This window comes from Dromaius novaehollandiae, chromosome 5 (assembly GCF_036370855.1).
Source record: "Dromaius novaehollandiae isolate bDroNov1 chromosome 5, bDroNov1.hap1, whole genome shotgun sequence".
Lineage (NCBI taxonomy): Eukaryota > Metazoa > Chordata > Aves > Casuariiformes > Dromaiidae > Dromaius > Dromaius novaehollandiae.
The window spans coordinates 33,296,913-33,317,334 of record NC_088102.1 but is presented as its reverse complement, the minus strand read 5'-3'; the positions used below and the strand labels follow the sequence as shown (position 1 = coordinate 33,317,334).

Below are 20,422 nucleotides of genomic sequence, written 5' to 3'. Positions count from 1 at the left end.
CTCTAGTGAAATGTCTTCAAATGAAAGGTATTTCCCTAGAAATTCTGCATTTACTTGTTTAAACAAGTTTCAGACTGATACAATTTCATTAATGTCAGCAGATTTATTCCTCATATCACTCATTGCTGTGAGTGAAGAATGACACTCAAGATAAAAATTCAACATTTATACATTACTTTTTTTAGCTTTTGTTTTCTATACACATTTTACAAACATCTTTCAAAGTTTTAATGTACCATCTGTCTCATGATACTGAATTAATGTGATGTTTTATCCTCACAAGAAATCATTTCTAGTAGCATACTGATACCCATTCATCCAGGTTTCATGGACTATATATTTGGGCATAATACTTCTCAATTTGTCAATCTTCTCATCAAAATGTGCCATCTAAAATCTTAGCAACAAGTCAATACAAAATAGAATTCAAAATAGTAAAAATTGCAAAATTCTCATGTTGCCACCTTGTTGTAAAGTCAAGCAGCTAATTACGAATAAAAATGCGTGCCCTAGAAATATAAGCTATTTCTGGTGTTCTTATCCATTTTAGATATTTTCAGTTGTTATGACAGTGTCATAACCAAATCTTTGAAAATCCAATGCACTTAAAAGTGGGGAAAGGTTTATATTTTTCACTTAAACAGCATGCACATTAAAAATCTTAACCTACCATATTGCATTTTACACTGAACTGTTTCACAGCTGCTATTAAATTCTTAGTTTCTTTAGAACATCATTCATCAAGTTCCCTGACATCCAAACATGATCTATGAAATAAAATAACCAAAAATATTAGGTTCTGACTTATTCTAAAGGTGACATAAAAGTATGGCATTGAAAAAACCTTTTGTCCATCCATATGCTAAATAATCTTATTAATAAAAAACACAAAACAGTTCAGTGTATGCATATGCATTTTTAAGTCAGGACACCTCATTGTCATTTCAAAATGTAGCTTGCCCTATCTGGTGATCTTGAATGAGTTGCCTTTTTTTTTTGAGACTTGGTTTTCTCATTGACAAAACAAGGAAACAATTCTTAAATTTGCTTTGATATTTGGCATCTAGAGACAAAATATATTAACTAATTGTAAATATTATGAATGTTCAGACTCATGCAAAATATATATTTTGTGATTTTTTTTTTAAATTGTCCAGAAATACAAAGTTACCTTGCTGCAACACAGAGTCAGGCAAGAACTCAATAAAACTTTTAATCTTTTGTTGCATGGCACAGCTTTGAAGATTATGGTTTTGTGCCACATGCTATAGAAAACACCTGCCAGCCTGCACTGATTTAGGACATACTAACAGCTTCTTTGGGAGATTTTCACAGTTGTAACTTGCTAGATTCTGCTTGGTATTATAACCAATGTGCATGGTTCTGATAAGTTAGTCACCTACCAGAGTGAGGGGTGTAACATAAGAATTTAAGAACATAAGAATGTATGAAAACAGATGATGGCTTCTGAAAAAAATAAAAACAAAATCCATATTCCAAACAAAAAGAGAGAAAAATACCAGAAGTCTTTCATAGAACTTTGATTATTGAAACTGGAAGTATGAATCAAGTTGAGTGGTTTGAGTGAGCGCATTTACTATTTTAGTTGTCAGTGTTTTGAATACATACAGCAAGTGATTTTATAAACCATTTGATTTCATTTAAAATAATTTCTGCATTTTTCAATAAATTATATCTTAGAATTATTAAGAAAGCTGAACTAAGGCCACTATAGATGTACTTATTTTTTGTAGTAGTGTTATTTGCACCTATTTACCTAGCCTTGATATTTTAGTTGCTTGAAAATAATTTCATTTTGGATTATAAGTTTCACTTGTATACAAATATTCTTAAAGAATTTTATTTTCTTCCAAGCATGGCAGTAAAAAATGTGGAAATTTTTTCTGAAAAAAAGTATATAGCAGTTTCCTAGGAACTATGTGCTATCAATTTCCATATAAGAAGTTTGTAATCGTCTTTCTAAATTCTAGCGCAGTAAACTGAAGCTGAATCTGAAAGTGAAACTGGGCTCACTCTGGAGATAGCAATATCATCAGTGTAAGGCTCTAAAGACAGGCTTGCCTTCCTTTAACTACAGACACTCTTGCAAGCAACCGTAAATATGATCGGAGAGGTAAACTGAGCACTTAATTTTATGACAGCACTGTTATATATGCAATATCACAGCTACACATGTAACATACACGAAAATCCAGGTCAGTACAACATGGCTAAGATTACTCTAAAGGACTAGTAGTAACAAAAGACGAATAATGGTGTAATTTAGCCACAAAATTAAGAAGATAAAGCTCTGAATGCAAAAAGAAAGACTCTTCTAAAAGTTTATCCCTTTCCTCACTTGGTATCACAAAAATTTACTTCGTTCACCACTAAAAGCTCTGGTTGTCTGATAAAATTATATACCGAGTCAGAGGAAAAATAAACAACCACCTCCTTCCCCTATCCATCCACTCTGCCCTTATTTAGAATTTTTTTTGTACTCAGCAATACAAACAACATTAATATTATGATGCATTTTGGAAAACAAACCTGAAATTCATCAAATAAATTATATGTTTGTCGGCTTCTGAGGTAAATAAAAATACCCTTTCCTAAATATCAATTCTAGAATATCAGATCGTGTGTTTTAATTGACAACTCTGTTAAATTGTTTTAACACAGGGATATGCCATTATTATCCTTTGAAGTACAAACTTTGCAGGGTGGATATTTCACCAGTTAAGATATACCTCATCTTTAAGAAATAAAGATACATATATTAAAAATATGATAGCTAATATGCACAATTTGGTTTATACTAAGATGTCAGAGAAGACATATTACAACCAAAATTCGGTTTTAACAGAACATAAATACATCTCCCTGTATTTTGCTTCAAACATAACAAAGTAAAATATTGTTTTTGCTGAAATGAAAGGCACATTTCCATTATTCTAAGATAGTCAAATTTAAATTGTCTGTATTTGCTATCATTGCTTAAAAATGTTATTTAAAAATGGGAGATAATTAGTTAAAAAAGCTAAAGTAAGGACTAAATTTAGGAATTTTTTTCATTTAGGTCATATTAATCTTGCTATTAATTTGTAATTCTCCATTTGTTACCTGTATTCACTTGATTTTCCTTGGTTTACATATTCAAATACACTTTAAGGCAAACACTGGTTGTGTTGTATACTAATACTGTATCTTACATAATAGGCCATGGACGTCTAAGTGCCAATACAAATGAAATAATGCAGATATAAAATACATATTTTTCTTTTCTGTTGAAGCTTAACATTCATAAAGTCACAATTAGTTATCAGCTATGAAAAGATACAGTAACGTTCTTGATGTGAATGACCGTTACACAGACAGTAATTGAAAAAGCAAAGACTATTTGGTTCTGCTACCTGAAGCACGACCAGCTTTAAAAATACTTAACTTCCATTCTTTCAGGGATATTGCACAGTGCCATTATTGCCATCTTATAGATAAGATGTTCAGAAAGTGATTTGAATACATAAGTGAGAAACCTAAGTACCATCCAAACTCAGTGCTCTGAGCTATCCATTGAAGACATCTTTGACTATGCAGGAAGTCTAGGTTTATAGATTAGTGTGTATGCTCCTGGCCATATGGAAATTTGTGCTGCAAAAATGAGAGTGAGTAACTAATACACTTATAAACATAAGTTTAAAAGTACATATGCAACTCAATTTTTTTTCAAAAAATGTTGCAGGAAGAAAAACGTGGAAGGAACTGAACCATTCTTTCATGTAAAATAGATTTTATAAAAAATAAGGGTCGCAATCTCAGCATTTGCTTATTCAGAAAGCAAATCAGTTATTTTCACAGGCATCACACTGATAGTATTTACATTAGTGTAAATGAGGTCAAAATCAGGCTCAGAGAGTAAAATACTTCTCCCCCTAAAATGGATCAAACTATAACAGAAATAAAAGAAAGTAATTTTATTGCATAAGCTTTCACTGAGACATTATTGTGTCTTTAAAAACCTTCACAAAGGTATTTGCAACAGCCTAAGAAACTGTGGTGTGTATGAAGGGCTCAATCCGGAGAGCAGTTTATTGCCTTCAGTTCCCAATGAAGTCAGCAGAGATTTGATGAAACCCTGCACTTCAGAGGAAGATGATCAGTACTTGAAGGATCGCAGCTATTATGTCCAGAGGATACAATTCAAATTGCTTTAACTTACCAATATTGGCTCATATTCACCCTTTCATGGGCAAAATCCTAGACTTAAATTCTGTATCAGCTAAAAATCCTTCACCTTTTCCCTTTCATTGACAAGCTATTTGTATTACCCCATGCTGCACACAGCTATCATGTTAGCGTCTCCTATGTTACAAGTCCTCTAATTCACCAAACTAAAAGCTCTGGCTCAGTTCTGGGAGCTGAATAGCCTCTACTGTGGAACACCAGATGTTCAGTGAATGCTATACACCACATCCTCTCCCTTATGCTGCATGGAGAGATTCTGCGCTGAGCCGCAACGAGCATACATCAACACAGGCAAAATACCTTCACTGGGAGCAGAATGAAGATCAGCATGACCTGCACTGTTATATACACTATAAACTCATGTCTTGTCTCCACAATCCTCATTCCCACTCTTCTCAGGTACACACCTCCAATTACTTACAGCAAGATTCCCAAGCTTTCAACTCTTCTTATTCCTAGTCCCTTGCCCTCCCTCTCTGATGACAAGCTCTCTGGTTATGTTCTCGCTTCTCACAGAATTTGGAGACGATGGGATGGCAACTACAAGCTGTAGTAACCTCTGTGCCACCCAGCTAATTTATCTGGCAAAAGAAATGCGAGGATGAAATATAAGCTGACTGGCTGGATGACAAGAATTAGCACTTGATGAAATGAGGTTGTATGCCAATTAGTGTGCAAATAGCAAATGAGGCCAAAAACATTGCTTTGCCTAAAGCTTTACATGCTGCATGTGACACAGGCCAACATTAAATTCCACCAGAAAGAAGTGTCACTGATCACACAAAATGCTATCACAACTTGAAAAAAAAATAAAAACAACAATATGCCAATGATTTTATTGCATCATCCTCTGTTTCTTCCACCTCATAGAAAGAGACCGCATAGAAATTAACCAAGCAAGGAACTTTTACCTGTTATTCAGCTTTCTTTTTCCTTTTTCTCTTATTTTAACTTCATTAAGTTTAATTATAACTCAAGTAATGAATCTTCTGTAATAGTTGTTCTTTTTTGTTACTATTAAACCTTTCAACTACTTGTGTTATATTATTCAATCTTCTCTTAACAGAGATACATCTTTACAAAGCAGGTGCTATCTAACCTGACAAATTCATCCTATTTTGACATGATTTCACATCATACTCTCCCTAAGATAACTGATCTTTAAGGCAATCTTTATTCCCTTAAAACTGTCTGTATTTATATTTCCATATTTTATTTTATCTTCTTTTTCTGTCTTCAGTGCTCATCAATTCCTTTAAACTCCATGTTGGCTCTGGATCCAGTACCTATCAAAATTTCACACTGTCTGTATTTTATCTGCTCACCTGACTATAGGCTTAGAGTTGATGAGAGGGTATTCTGAAAGTACAAGTTCCTATAGGGAACAGTCAATGAGAAGTAAGAGGAATTCATTATTTCTCTTGGTGGCAGGCTAAACACACTGCTACGGTAGGCTTGCACTGGTGTGAGACTAGTCCTGTGCCATCCATCCTTAAACCAAAGTGCCAGTATGATGAAAATTTGGGATGAAATCAGGGTCAACAGAGGATGTGACAGAAGTCATCCGGAGTCAGGCAGGGAGACAACTAATGAGTATATTACAGGCAAGAGGACACCTGCACTTCAGCTGCTGTGAACTTACTGCCATATTCCATGGTACTGGGCAACTCTTGGAAAGTCCCTGGCAAGCTACAAACCCAACGCCAAGCACAACTCCTATCAAGGCGGAATGAGCTACTGAGAGGTCATAGCTATGCTCAAGCTGCCCTATACATACAACAGGCAGAAATACTGGGCTAGTTTGGGCAGGAGGTGTTTGCTCAAGTCAGATTCAGCGTAGTGTTTAAAACAGGGTATAGGTTTATACAGCAAATCCCTACTGATTGCATATACGTAAGGACTGTACACAGAAGTTATTGGAATGTCTCTCAGTGATTTCCATAGCTCTGGGCTGGGTTCCATATGTACATATGGTGAGATATAACTTGTTTTTTCAGAGGTGTGCCACACAAATTCCTGGTTGCTCAGTCCAAGAGCAACTAAAAGAAATGTAGGGATCTTACTTACAGACTGATATTTATATTCACAAATATAAGCAGATACCCATAAAAAGGGAAGCAGTTTTGAAAATTCAACTTTAAACCTAGATCATAAATTAGTATTCCTTCTCTGTTTATGTTTACTTTTGTTTATTTCAGATTGTCCATATCGTTTGATAAAATGATGTCTAGAGCTGAAACAAATATTCTGTGAAAAAGTGCAACTGCATTATAGGAAGAGATTAACTGCACTGTTCCTCAATATAACGTACATAATTTTTTTTTTTCTGGTCATGTCCATGCTCATGAGATTTTTCTTCCTTCTCAAGAACCACATATATTTGTAGGACTTCCTTCATATGTTTTACCTTCAATTATCACAAGATGAATCTCATTTTGTTATTTCTCTATATTGCCTGTTCATGATATTTTTGCCATCATACCTATTATTTCCTCTAAGTCAGCTCAAAGTTAAATTAACCCACTAAAAATATTTATTGAAAATAAAAGATGTCTTACTCAAGTTATAATCATACTGGATTATTAAAAATATGATAAATTAAAGTGACAGTGCATACAGATAATCTAAAATATTTATTTGTATGTGCCAGCACAGTGCAGCAGGAGTTTAACCTAAGAACATATGAGAATCTTTACATCTGAACACATTACAAGCTGTTCCAATTAGGCTGTCTGATTCCTCCTCTACCATTTATCACCAGTGCTCACTTTGTTCCAGTTCCCAGATCACCTCTCAGCTGAAGCAGCATTTCTCAAGGGCATTATTTCATTTTAGTGCTAGCAACTCTCATATAATACAAACCTAATTTCAATTTAAATGCTCAGAATTATGTACATCTGAAATCAAGAGGCTTCAAACTAAGCTGGGGAAAGATTTACTACAGGAAATAATGTATATAGATTTTTTGCATAAATTGCTGCTTTGGCTTAATTCTTGAGCATTTTTCAATCAGTGTTTTATACTCAGCCTTGAACCTTTGGGGGACTGAGAAAAGTACCTACCACTTCTCTTAGTTACCACCTTAAATAGGCTTCTGCCCACTTGAAAGTAGGAATATGAAGATATTTCTTTGATCCTTTTAGCTGAAGTTGTAATTTGGAATGCAAAATTCTCATGGCAAAGAATCAGCAAATCTTTAAAAAACAAACCTCTGGTCTCTGCTTTAGTTGCCGTTCGCTCAGAGTGCGTGTGCAGGCCCTAACTCGTAAGTGGAAAGGCTATCTTTTCTCGAAAACATTTTTTAATAAATGTGTGCCTATGCAAGTTGTGTATGGACAAAGTAGAGTAATTAAAACTGTTATTTATACTCATGGTTAATTTTATGAGGTTATCCAGTTCTGAACAAACTATTATATAAAATGTACACACACACGTACCCAGACACAAAAGTCTATGGTCTATACTCCCACTGGTTTGCATTAGACAGGTTTTAACTTAAAATCTCATAAAACTTGCTCCAGATTTCAGACAGAACTAAGCTTACTGCAAGTTATTGGGGCACTGGTGCTGCATCTCCTTCTCTATGCTTTCCTAGTCACAAAGACTATAGGAGTTAGTTTGGCTGTTGGCTCATGGCTTTTAACTCATGTCCAAGGAAGTCTACACTTTCTTCTTCCTCATGAAAACACAATCCAAAAGTGTGTAAGTGGAAGAAACAGAATCCTACATGATACATAGCTTTAATAACATTCGGAGGGAAGTTAACTTTTCTATTTTTTTCTGTGTAGCATAAAAACAACACTCCATATTTCATGCATTAATGTTTCATGAGTTTCAAATTACATTTGTAGGGAAGTGTAATGTATTTTGAGTAGCTTCATTTATACTTTTCACTTTTTCATAATTAAAAAAAGAAAAAATAAGCTGGTTACATACTGAATTATACAACAGCAAAAGACCCACAGATTTTTACTCTGTTGCAGAATATGTAGCATACATGGAAAACTAATCATTTATACTGATGATGCCTTTGTTCAAAAGAAACATCTTTTAAAAAAACAGAAATACTGCTCTGTCCAGTAAAAACTGAATGACACTTTCAGTGACAGCAAAATGTTAATTCTATTCTCCAGCTAAATTCTAAATAGCTTTTTTTTCCTATCTAAATCTCCCTGCAATTTCATCTTTCTTTTCCTCTTTCCACTAATTCGTTGCATAGTTTTCTATGAACACCTGCAAACATTCCACACAGACAAGGATGGGTTTCACAAAAGAATAAATATTTACAGTATTATTGAGTACAGTAATTTGGGATGCTTTTGACTGAAAGACACCATGTAATTATAATGTAATATCATTACTGGAATTGCTGGAAAGACACTTCTCAATACAAAATAATTTAGAAAAAAAGTAGATAATGTATACTCTTTCGGAAACAAATCTAGGTCTCACTGATGGTACCAAGAAAACTCCCAGGAGTTAGTTTGGCTGTTGGCTCATGGCTTTTAACTCATTGTCCAAGGAAGCACGGCAAACTGGAAGTTTGCAGGAATTGCTTTCAGGAAGCATATTCAGACCAAAAGAAGATAGCTACAAGAACTACAAGGACATTTCCCCACTTCTCAAGATAAAACTTTAAAGGCTGTATCCATGAGCTTTAAATGTACTCCCTCGTAGCACAGCAGCTATAAACTTATTCTGATTGATATGCTATATTTCGACCAGAAATCTTATACTTGATGAAAGCAATCACTGGGAGAAATTCTATGGCTTGAAACATGCAAGAGATCAGGTGTTGTTAATAGTAAATCTTGGAGTTATGTTTGACAGCCTAGATGCACAGACACTTACAAACCCTTTTCCCATTGATTTCAGGAAGATACAGGTTTCCAAACTTTTACATGGCTGTGGACCTGCAAGACTAAAGGAGGCCTAATAGTCTTCTTAAGTAAGCTTTTGACTAGAGTAAGAATTTTCAAGTTAAATATGCAACATGAAACATCAAAGAATATCACAGATGCTCATTACAAATAGTGCCCAATTTTCAGTATTAACTCTGATAAATGTGTGGCTAAAATACATGATGATATGCTTCTAAAATAAATGAATACAGAAAATTATATGGGCTAGTTATTGCACTTAATTCAAGTTAGAGGAAAAGATGCTCAGTAGGTGTGTGCAAAGGAAACTCAACAGTGTTGTGCCAATGACACTTTCCAATGAAGCTGACTGGAACTTGAAAGCATGGAAATCTTAAAACAGGATCTCAGAAATACATTGTGGTATTCATCCTCTGACACTGCTGCCCAGATTACAGAATATTTTAATGGCATAGCAAACTTCATTCAGATTTGTTTAGGATTTAAATCTGAATTTAAAACAAAATCACATTCCAGAATTCCATTATTTTTTGTAAAGAGAGTAAACAGCAATCTCTGAAAATGGCTTTTTAAAATGAATCTATTTAGCTATAGGACTAGACAGGAAAAGAGGACAGTAACAGCCCTATTTTTATTTTTGTTGGAGAAATACATATATGTATAAAATAATTAGCAAAAAATGATAGAGACGGAGATGTACTTTATCAGTCTGAAAATGAAATGGCTAAACTTGTAAATAATACATCTTCCTTGCTTAACATGGTTCATAACAAACTGATTATTATCAACAGTATTAGGGGAAAATGAATTCTGTGCTTAAATATTTTTAAAAAGTTCAAGAAATACGATGTATTTAATTAATATCAAAATAGATCAAAAATAGAGTCTAAACTACTGTGCAGTACCTTCAACATGTTTTGTCTACATTAATCTGTCTCTAGCATATACGGCTTTACCTTAGTACATATAGGCATATATGCAACAACTTTTAACAAGACTCTTAATGTATTCATTAAGGACATTTGGCAATTCAAAACAAAATTTAAGTTTGCAATCTACACTATATCTATCTACAAGAGGCCTCCCTTTTCAAAGCTGTGGAAAAACTATAATTCAGCAGAATCATTTCAGTTTTACAGTATGGAAAAGTAGGATTTGTAAAGTCTGTCAAAAAAGGTAGGCTTCTTTTTCTCAAAGCTCACTGAGATCTTCATGTGGAAGAAATTCATGGAGAAATACAACATTTTAAAAACCATATTTTGTGTTAGCTATGGTGAAAAATTCTACTAAATGTAGTTCAGTTTTGACTGAGGGCTGATAGAAAACACCTAGATTTTAATCATTTCAGTTTGCCAAAGCTACGAAAAGATTTTAGGATCTTGCAGCAGTCATTTCTTCTGATCTTTCCTTGGAGCTTGTCAATATAGAGATAAATATCATTCTTGCTAAGATGTAAGAATCTTCAATTGTTTCTCTAGTAACAATAAAAAACCCCTACATTTCCATATTTTTTTTAAAAAAACACAGAATATTAATATTCTTGAAGAGTTCCCTCAATTCAACTTTCAACTGATCACAAAAGTTATTTTTTTGAGACACAGGACACCTGTAAGAATCTCCTAAGTAAGGCTGTTTTGATACTAATTGTTCAAAAGCAGCAAAATTTAATCCTGAATATTAGGAAGACAATCTCTGTGATGAAAAACACAGCTCCAGATGGGATGGTTGGAGAAGTAGGAGGAGGGGAATTACAGGGGAAACAGATTAGAGAGTCAAGGGAATACACTGCAGCTGTGATACACCACACCACCACTGCTGGGAAAGCACAGAGAAAAGGTAAATGTTCAGCCAGTCAATACTGTTCACATGCTGAAAGAGAGCCTGGTATCACTGATCCACATCAACCTCCTGAATGTTGTACTGGACACTGCATTTGATTTACTTGTTGTTTAAGAAAAGGAGGGTTTTATACTTTTTTTTTAACCTAAAATTTGTGTTATTTACCAAGTATTTTGATTTCTGTCCTGTGTAATAATAATAAAAAAAAATACAATTACACTTGTACCTCCTTCAGTATTTACCTAACTTCACTTTTCCTTTACTGTGTTCAGGTAATAATATCAATATTTTGTAGCCATTACTTACAGAGAACATTGGTATCTATACATTAGTATTTATAATAGGTAGGTACAAATTTAGACAAAGATGACTTTTTTTCATGAAACAATCCACAGGTCTATTGATGGGCACTGGTCTGCGGGAGGGCTTGATCTCTCAGTACATTAAGTGACTCACTGGCATGGAAAACTATTTTTGGTGTTTGGTATCTAGAACTGGATTCTCAATTAAGTGGGACAGATGTTTGAAACGAACAGGTCTTATGGATAGGAGGAGTCAGCTGCTAAATTAAAAGCTGCGCTTCCCTTTCCAGGACTCTAGAAATATTCTTTGCTATGAAAGGAGGAATGAACCATAATTTTAAAAAAATCCATGCTTAAAGTTAGACATCTAAAAGCTTATTTAAGCATCTTAATCCAAAAAGCATGCTGCATGTTCAGCAATCCTGAAAACCAAACCATTTATTTAGAAGATTAAAAAAAAAACAAAACAAAACAGGCACTCATTTAAAAACTTGCAGTGATGATATTCTTTGCCAATTTTGAATTAAGGCTGCATGCCCATGTCCGTTTTCCTGAATGTGCTCTTAACAAACTTGTAACATGAAGAATTTATGAATCGCTGATCAGGAAAATGATTAGTCTGTGCAAAAACTTATTCCTTCTCAAAGTCCATTGAGGCAAATGATTATAACATGAAAAAGAAGGTCCAAAGGTACTTTGTCAGGCTTAGTCACCAAATTGTAATGAGAAGATATTTTACTAAGAGTAATATAAATACAAATTTTTTCATGACTTACTTATTTCATTTAGTAAACATCAGTCTTCCTTCAGACATTAAAAAATAGTAAGATGGCAGAGCTGAATAGTTTTTAAAAGGAGGAAGATGTTAAAACACTCACAACATCTAGCTAGGCACACAGTTAAAAATAAGGAAAGAAAAGGAAAATGCTTATTACTGTTTCCACTGAAATAAGCTTTGATACAAAAGCTTAGAGAAAAGAAAATATATGAAATAAATCTCAAACCACAAGAATTTGTACATATGACTCTAATACTTGGTTACTTTTATGCAGAAACAGTCTTATCACATTTAGCATGTAGCAAACAGCTCCAGAAGAGCTAGAGAGCACAGAAGCTACATTTTTAGCAGTGCCTCTATAAATCATTTGTTCACAACTCAGCCGGTTCTAAAAACAATAATGAAAAACAAAAGCAAATGAGTCCATATGCAAGACATGCATATTCTCCTACTCTATACAGACACAGTGAATGAAGCCAGCCCTTCCCCCCAACCCCATCATGTCTTAGAAACTCACAGCTGCAATACTGTCTGTCATACATTAGTGTGCTCATGCACAAAAACAAATAAAAGCTCTCTATATTACAAGAACTTGGAAGAAGAAAACACACTGTTACATAATTATTTCAAGAGATTCTCCAACCTTGTCTTTCAACTCAAATTTCTGCACCAGGCTCATAACTTAACAATATTAAGTGACATTAACAATATGGCTTTTCACTGAAAGAGGTCTGTTTTATTCAGTCTACATTTAGTTACACACATAGAAATAAGAAATAAGGAAAGAGCACAACAGAGGATTACCGATGAATACTGTAGTCCTGACATAACCTTGCACATGCTCTTTACTTGCAGACCACAAAATTATAAGGTAAAATGAAAGATAAAGCCTATATCATCATCTACAACCAATATGCATAAAGTAAAAACGGTGGAATGATAAATTACTTGCTACATTTATTACTGTAATGACTGTGGCAAACAGCAACAAATATAGATGACAGAAAGTGAATGTACTGCATCTAAATGAACACTTTTGGATTTTTATAGGCAATAAAATAATAATAAACCTTCACATCTCTTGTACATTATTTCTAATTACAATCCTGGGTTAATTACACTGATCTCTATTCTTTTCAGCAAAATAAGAAAGGCGAGACACATGTGAATTAATGTGTCTGTGCTCACCCCATTAAGGTCTCAGCCCAGTGAAAAAAAGAGCTTCTTTATTTATGTTCTGACCTACAGCTTGTTCTGTCTAGCTTCACAGAGCTGTCCAGACTGCTGAGAATATCTGAAACACAGAGACATCTGACCAAATCCTTTAGACACACCTTTCATCAGCAGGGCCAGTTTGCTGTGCCGCAGAATGGGGAGATTCATATTTTTCACTGTAAGAATGGTGAAAAATGACACCAATCTGACTTATGCAAAATGCATCTGGTCTGTCTAGATTTTAGTGGTATCAAGGGCTAGAATCCCTAATTTTATTGGCTACTTTGTGCCCTGATTTGCAAAAGAGCAGCAGCTGAGATTTGGTCCTTTTTGTGTTAACTGTTGCTTAACTATAAAAAGGTATTTTGGACAGCAAGCCTACTCAACTACTTCCCAGGAAGACAACTTCAGAGATTAATTTGAGTATTGTTTTCATACAAGGAAAGAAGTAAAGGATAGTTAAAGATAAAACATTTAAATATCCATACTTCTGTAGGTCACAAAAATTGTAATGAGGAGAAACTTGTATAAGAAACCGGACATAGTTTCACTAATGGGTGGATGGCTTCAAGTTTAGTGAGCACACTGGATTGAACTACAGTGCTGTGTAGCCCTACTGCTACAGAGTCACTTCAAACGCTTCCTCTTGGAGGCTGACATTGTGCCCTCTGACAAGCAGCAGAGAACAAAACAGGGTAATAATACCAAGCTGCCGGTCTAGGGAAATATATCACCACTTATGACTAAGTTAGGGCTGGCTTAGCACGTAGCATTCATCCAAACAAGCTTATATGTATATGCCTAATTTACATGCATAACTACATTCTGTTTTAATTTTTGTAAACTTGTAATTGTACATTTTTAACCAAGATAGCCAGAACAGAACAGTGACTACTATGGGCAGACATAAAAGAAACAGAACTCTGGAATAGGTAGAGGCAAATACAGAAATCAGCAATTACTGGTATAAGCATAAACCAAAAGGTTTGTAAGTGCTAACATAAGCCAGTAAGGAAAGCCAGCCTAACTTATCAATAAAAGCTGTAATTGCTGGAGGCAATTCAATGTACATTGTGAAATGTGTAGATTCTGAATTTAGATCATATTAAATTTAGCTCAGTAGGAAAAAGTACAGATATTTATTATTAAATTACAAATCTGCAGAACATACTGTCTCCACACATCCATACTCAGGGCTATATTCCTCCCATAATAGGAATCTGTGAAGCCAAATTTCATTAAGGAAAACTATGTATAAATCTGAGATAGAAAAGAAAGTAACAACTTCCCAGGTTTAATCAAGTATTAAAAACGCCAGGCACAGGCAATAATTGAATACAGATAACTTGCACATGTTAATAATTTTGCCTAGATACTCAGCTGGTGGAAACCTGCACATGCTAAGGAGGAAAAACAAAATAAAAAAAAAAAAAAAAGCTTCTTACCAAAATGGGTGCATCTGTTATATAAGGCTGTACCTACAGATATATATCGGGTATTTTTATATCTGGATTAAGCATGTGTAATTATGTGTGTGCATTAACATGTAAAAATAGCTTTCTAAGAATAAACTTGGAGTCAGCATACTCCAATGTTGGATTTATATCTTATTGCTCTTTTTAAAGTTACACTGAAAAAGTATTTGTGTGTACCTCTTGTCCTGACTGCAACTCCTATGCACTCCTATGCACAGTATATACATGTTTTTCAGCTTCAGTGGATTAAGATTTCTTTACTTTAAGAGAAAACATCACGATAAATATGAAAATAAATTAAAATAATTGAGAGAAAACATCACGATAAATATGAAAATAAATTAAAATAACACAAAGAACTGCCTCAACATCAGAGAGAGAAGTGAGGAAATCAGATTTGCTAACCAGTTTTGATTTCATAATAAATATCTCCCTTTTTACAAATGCTTGTTGACTATGAAGTTTGCTATGATAAGCTAAAGACTCCTTTTTAGACAGAGCTCAATATATGTATTAGAAATTACGTATCAACTCAGAAAGTTTTCATTACAAATTTTATTTACATTATTATGCAGTCTCATTGCCAGCAATCAGCTTTATGATTTCAACTGTAAAAATAAATTCTATTTCAACTGAAAACATTCTTTTACTGTTTTCGAAATGCTCATTTTGATGTTCAAAATCACTGGTTTTGATGGGCCCTCACATGATTCAATTGACAAATTTGTACTTTTTTGTTTCATTTTTATTGATTTATTTCTCTTACTACCAAAATGAAATTCAGGCAGGCCAAAAAGAAAGGCTTTCTGAATTAGTAGTGTAAACAGTAGGCCAATGAATAGTAGAAAAAAAATTATATTTCACAAGTGGTGTATTCAGCTAACTTCTTATCATACCATATTATACTTAAACTATTGTCATGTGTGTTTGAACAGCAAGTACAGAATAGTACACAGGCTATGGAATATAATTACTTTTATGAAATCTCAACTGTAGTAAGAATAACAGTAGCTAAGGCATTTTATAGCTCATCTTTTGTAACTAGACTCCTTTTTAAAAATAAACCCAATAGAAAGGTATCTTTACATTCAGAAATATTTACAAAATAAAATATATATAATATATTGGCATTAAGAATTTCTAAATTAAATTCTCAAATTCATTTCATCATGGACTTCTAAAAATAACTTTCATTCCATCAAAGGGATGCTTATGTATAGATGCAAGATGCTTATTCAGATGTGTTATCTTAATGTAAGATAAACGTAATTTACAATATACTTAGAAATTGCAAGCAGTAAAGACAATCGCCAGCATACACACACACATTGTGTTGTTCAGCCGATCTTCATTGTAAATGCACATGTAAAGTATAATGCGAAATATCTAATTACTTTGACATAACTAAGAATTGATTCATACAAAACAGAATGCCTCAAAACAACTCAGATACAGGTGAAATCTAATCTGTGAAATGTCTAACAGAAAGTTAATTATATTATTTTATTCTGTTTCTAAAATAGGATGTGATAATACTATTTTTGTACAACATTTACATAGCTTTTTACTAAATATTTTAATGATAAATTTTTTATGATCAATAATAGTCTTCAAAGATCGGTGCATCTTTTGACTTGATTTCTTTTTTTCTGCCTCAGTTACATAAGAGCACTAGTCTGCGGAAGATCTGTAAAGAATTCTATTCTGCTTCAATACTCTTTACTAAAGAATGTCATTAATCAGAGTTTAATCTATTCCATAAACCAATTTTATTTCATAAAGCAATAACACTTTAAAAAAGAGCTTAAATGGAGACTGCATTTCAGCATTTCACAGGTAGGGGGCAGATGCTAATTTAGTATGACAATTATTACAATCACTATTAAGAAAATAAAATGGATCAAATTATTCTTACTGCATTTATGATTTGGGTAAGTGAACAATAACAATAACCATAAAAAGCTTCAGAAGCATGGAAATAATGTGTTAGGGTACTAGAAACATGAAAGAAATATTTACCGTGCTGTAGAAACTGCTAAACTGGAGGCTTTCAGAAACTTTAAATAAATAGATATTTAAAGCATACTTTTCTAACCCCATCCAAATAACAGGTTACAAGTTCAAATGAATGAATAATTGGGCATATAGAATTGTATTATCACTGAATAATGTGAGAAAAAGAAAGAGCCCAGAAAGACAGTCACCTCTAAGTCTGCATTTGCACAGGTGTCATTTGAGAAGTAAGGGAAAAACCGAAGGCCAAACAACCAGTAGTCACTCTATACACCCAGACAACTACTCTTTAAAGCCATAAAGGACAAAGTAGCAAAGTTATATCACTGGGAGAAAACTGTAATGCCATGCTGACACCTGACAATGTTGTTCGGAACATTGCTCTTCATTAGAAGAATACTTGAACTCCCTTAACAGTACTGACACATTCTGCTCTGTGCCAATTGTAGCCAAATTGCGAAAAAACTTTCTGAGAATTAGTAATAATTACTTATCATTTAAAAGCACTGTGCATTGTTTTAGGAAGTACAGCAACACCTAAAGAAACCTCTTTTCAAAAAGAATGTACTATTAAAGTATACAATGAACTATTCTTCAAGTTAGAAAACATTTAACATAAAATTTAAAAAATGCAATGAAATCATTGATAGAAAAATAGACACAAAGCATAAAGAAGTCTGTATTCATAGTCATCTTTCTGAACAGAACAATAAAAGGTTTCTAGTGAAAGCAAAATTATAACTGGCTGTTCAGAAACATCTAGTACATTTGGAGCACTTGTGACCAATTATCTGGAAGGTGTTCTCAAGAAATCTCAACACAATGTAAAAAACAAAATTTTTGCTTTATGTATAAGAGCGGACTCAGCCCCCAGGCATTTCTAAGGATGCTTATTACAGTCTATGGCCACAATGTTCCCACTGCTCCACTGTTTGCAAGTTACGCCTCAGAATAACTGTTAACACCTGTAGAAAGTCTAATTTATTTTCAGAAAAAGAACAACAGTGAAAATTACTACTTGCACAAAAGCAGGGGAAAATACTGCTTCTGAATAATATGCAAGTAGATATTGTTTTGGCTGCAGAGTAAAGAACATTAACAGGTATTGACTGACTATCTTTAAGTCCTGGATGGTATGCTACAGGCAAAGATCTCAACATACACATCTCATCTCTAGAAGAGGAAAAAATCCCCACCTCTTATTCCCTATAGTGCAATGAGTCTACCATCACCTTTTTTTGATTTTTACAGAAAAAATAAACTCCTTTTTTATTCAAGTCAGGCAGACAGCTATTTTCATTGATGGGTGTCTCTCACAGCTACCTATGATCTATCACCATCCGAAGCAAAGGCATGCAAAAGGCAGAGGACAAATCTGGCATATAGTCTCTAGCAGTGCAGTATCCCTACAAACACCTTGGAAAAGTGATAATGTTCCCCCAAGTCAGGTGGCACAAAAAAAAAAAAAAAAAAAATCAGCTATTACATGCCCACTGCATGGTATTCTCTCCATGCAGAAACTTCTTAATGAGGCTGGGCATAACTGTATCTCACTCTACTTATCTCTGATACATCAGAAAATGTAGTATCACATTTTTTTCTCTGTACTCTGTGACGTGCAGGATCTGTCCTAGTGTGAAAGTAAGTTCTCTAATGTAGATGTCACTTTCTAGATTCTCATGCAATTCCTGACCATATAACTTCTGAACTCACTAGGAGCTGTTATATTAAATTCTGCATTGTTGAAAACTTAGAGCCTGATGTTCATGTGACTGAGATAGTTCACTGCAGAAAGGGACAATAAAGTCATCCACATTTGCCTTCTGGAAATTGCTCTGACATTCTGCTTTGTCTGGTTTCTTCAAGCAGCAAGTCATCAAGTGACTCTGTACCGAAGAATATGGGCAGCTTTTTCTCCCAATTCTGGTTCTGAATGAAACAATGTCACCAAATCCGAGTATGAGGGACTAGAAGTGAAAGATAAACTTGGTTAGGCAGCAGAGTTATATGCTGCCAACTTTTACTCTAGCTTACATGAGATGGAATTTAAACATCGAAATATCTGGCACTTTATAACATGCTATTCATTTTCATTTTGCATTAAAAAAGTACTCTTGGAATAAAAGAAAATTAAAAGAGTAAAGAATTCTTTGCACAGGATATTAGAAGACCTTTACTGTACTTTGACAAAGGGAAGAACATGTATTCTCCAAGTTTTATGGTTTTAATGATCCTTTTTCATAAGCAGATAGGACTTTTCCTTAGTACAAGGACATGGAAACATGCCAAAACCCACATATCATATCTAAGGATATCCTTAAATGATATAACAAAGTTCTACAAGATCTTTAATTACAATGCAAGATTTTTTAACTCCTCAGCAACTTGAATAGGATATCCATGAGTCTAATGCAAAATCCATGAAATCCAGAGAGCATTATCTTTTTCCACGTTCACTCTCAAAGATTTTCAAGTGAATATTGGAATTTACAAAGCCTATCTAAACTATATGTTAAACCAGACACAAATCATAAGTGTACTGGAGAGTGTAATGATCACATTTCTCCCACAGCTTAGAGCATGTTCACAGAGAACTCAGAAGTAACACTGATTTAAAAATAATTTCAGGAGATCAAAACCAGACTTTAATTTTCTCCCAAAGACATAAAATTCATAAAATGCTTACTAAACCATCTTAGATAGTATGTTTCCAAAATTCTATTTTTATTGATTTCCTTTAATAAGATTTACAACTAATGATTAAACTAAGGATTCAAACTGATGATAGGCTAAGTCTTCTTAAATCAACAACAAGGGGTGACCATGTAATATCTTATTAAATGCTGTTTTCTGTGCCTATCAGCAGAACAAAAGAAATGAGTACTGTCTATGGGCCCTTTGTTTTCGCATCATTTCTCAAGCTTTATTTTTATAGGTATTTCTTCTTTTTTTGGTTCTCATTTTGGTCTATTAAAAAAAACAAAGCCAACCCAACCACCAGAGTTCAAAACATGGGGAGAAACTGATTAATTTAAGACAGTTAAGTTTATGCATTTTAATAGGAAAGGTGGTAATGATGCCCATTGTACTAAGGTGTATCATTTTGAAGAGGGGATAAAATGGGAAGCTAGCTGATTCTAATTGTATCCAAGCATAAAATCAAAGCAAACAAAAAATCCAAGTGTGGAATCATATTTTTTACTTACAGGAGAGCAACTGGCAGGTTATTCGTGACATCATATGAATGATATGCAAACAGTGTTCAAAAACTTAGCCATGAGAAGCTACATCATTCCCCATGTCTCATGACTGCCCTTGATAAAATTTCCTCAGTATTCAGAAAGGAACAATAAACAGCAAACTCTAAAATTGCTCTGTCATGGGAGAGAGGAGAGGAAAGCAAACAAGTAAACCAATGTAAAGTAATACGAATACTAAAATTTACTTATTTATTTGTTGAGGGGGTAGGGCAGATAAAAAGAAAGAGTAAAAAATTATATTGATTTTCTTTTAATATTTTTAAACTAGTATTTAATACATCAATATAGTATCTAAAAATGTTGCTTCAATCCATAATTGTTTAAGTAGACTTTGCAAGCAAAAGCACAACCTATGATCTCTGGTTTTGCAAAATAAAGGCAAAGAGTGATCATACAATAAAAGAAATCAATGTAA

The 20,422-nt window shown here is 33.8% G+C and overlaps 1 protein-coding gene across 3 annotated transcripts in view; it reads right to left on the bottom strand.

The window, feature by feature from the left end:
- NOVA1 (NOVA alternative splicing regulator 1) overlaps window positions 1–20,422 on the bottom strand; it is a 153,406-nt gene that overhangs the window by 3,778 nt on the left and 129,206 nt on the right. The window lies entirely within an intron of this gene.